Source organism: Pituophis catenifer, unplaced genomic scaffold (genome assembly GCF_029215685.1).
Source record: "Pituophis catenifer annectens isolate HBS135680 unplaced genomic scaffold, rPitCat1.0.hap2 SCAF_12, whole genome shotgun sequence".
NCBI lineage: Eukaryota > Metazoa > Chordata > Lepidosauria > Squamata > Colubridae > Pituophis > Pituophis catenifer.
This window is the reverse complement of record NW_027256892.1, coordinates 2,733,811-2,735,707: the sequence shown is the minus strand read 5'-3', so window position 1 is coordinate 2,735,707 and position 1,897 is coordinate 2,733,811.

Sequence of the window (1,897 nt, the reverse complement as noted above, 5' to 3'; positions counted from 1 at the left end):
CGTGGCTTGGTGGGCATGATGTGGCTTGGTGGGTGTGGCAGGGGAAGGATATTGCAAAATCTCCATTCCACCCCACTCTGCGGCCACCCGGGGTGGTATTTGCCAGTTCTCCGAACTGCTCAAAATTTCCACTACCAAAACCTGTCAGAACCTACTGGATTTCACCTCTGATACATACCGTACGTGGGATGCGTGGCTCAGTGGCTAAGATGCTGAGCTTGTCGATCGAAAGGTCGGCAGTTCAGCAGTTCGAATCCCTAGCACCGCATAACAGGGTGAGCTCCCGTGACTTGTCCCAGCTTCTGCCAACCTAGCAGTTCAAAAGCACGTAAAAAATGCAAGTAGAAAAATAAGGACCACCTTTGGTGGAAAGGTCACAGCATTCCGTGCACCTTTGGCGTTGAGTCATGCCGGCCACATGACCATGGAGACATCTTCAGACAGCGCTGGCTCTTTGGCTTTGAAACGGAGATGAGCACCACCCCCTAGAGTCGGGAACGACTAGCACATATGTGCAAAGGGAACCTTTACCTTTATAAAGTATTTACCTTTATATATTTATTATACCTCCTGTTTCAGCAGGCCGGCCTGGCCTAACTTTCCCTTTATATTGCTTTTAATTTTGATTTAAACTGGGATGTCTTAAATTATCTGGGACCAGAGTATTTAATATATTTTAATTGGTTTTTAACGTTTGTATTACATGTATTTTTTATCTTTCGCTGTTCACCGCCCTGAGTCCCTTGGGAGGAGGGTGGTATATAAATTTAATAAACAAACAAACAAACAAACAAACATACATATATACATACATACATTATATATATATATATATATATATATATATATATATATATATATATATATATATATATATACACCGTACATATAAATTATATATACACATAACTTGTATGGACTGTAAGGAACTGCATAGTAACACTGATCCTAAAGATTTATAATGTGCTGCCTTCACCTGTGCCTGCTTTTATTGTCCAATTTCATTCATATGGATTATGGAGGGAGTTGCTTATTAAACCTCTGCCCTTTTTCATTGTCTTCGGAACCCAAATGCTCTCTACAAAAGATTCCACCTTTCCTTCCCTGATGCCTCTGAGCAAATCCACGTGGATCCAGAAACTCAGGCACCCAGTCTCAATAGGGGCACAGATGCTCGTTTGGACCCCCCATTCCTGCCTAAGCGCTCAACCTCCCTTTGAAACCTTAAGGGAAACGAACACGCGTGTCTCTCTCGCTGCCCCGTGTGGTTTGAAGATTCCGTCCGGAGGTCCTTTTAATAGGTTGGAAAATATTCTTCCTATGAACTTTCCAAGGCGTCCTGTGCTTGAATGAGCATCGCTTCTCATTGGCCGCCCACCGCGTCCCCCGATTGGTTCCTGGTCGGGGAAGGACTTTTAAGGGGTGGGGGGGAGAGATAAGAGAAGCTATAAAAGCTCCAGGTTGGTCACCTGCAGCGAGTAGGAGCCAGAATCGAAGAAGAAAGAGGGAGGGGGGGCTCTCTTGGTTGAGCAGATTCTGCGAGGCTTCTTCTCCTCCTCCTCCTCCTCCTCCTCCTCCTCTTCCTCTCTTTTTCTCCAACAGCCAGATCAAGCCGAAGAAGTAGGCACAAAGAGAGAGAAAGAAAGAAAGAAAGAGGCACAGAGAGAGAGAGAAAGAAAGAGGCACAGAGAGAGAGAGAGAAAGAGGCACAGAGAGAGAGAGAAAGAAAGAGGCACAGAGAGAGAGAGAGAGAAAGAGGCACAGAGAGAGAGAGAAAGAAAGAAAGAGGCACAGAGAGAGAGAGAAAGAAGGAGGCACAGAGAGAGAGAGAGAGGCACAGAGAGAGAGAGAAAGAAAGAAAGAAAGAGGCACAGAGAGAGAGTCGAGCGAGCACGCC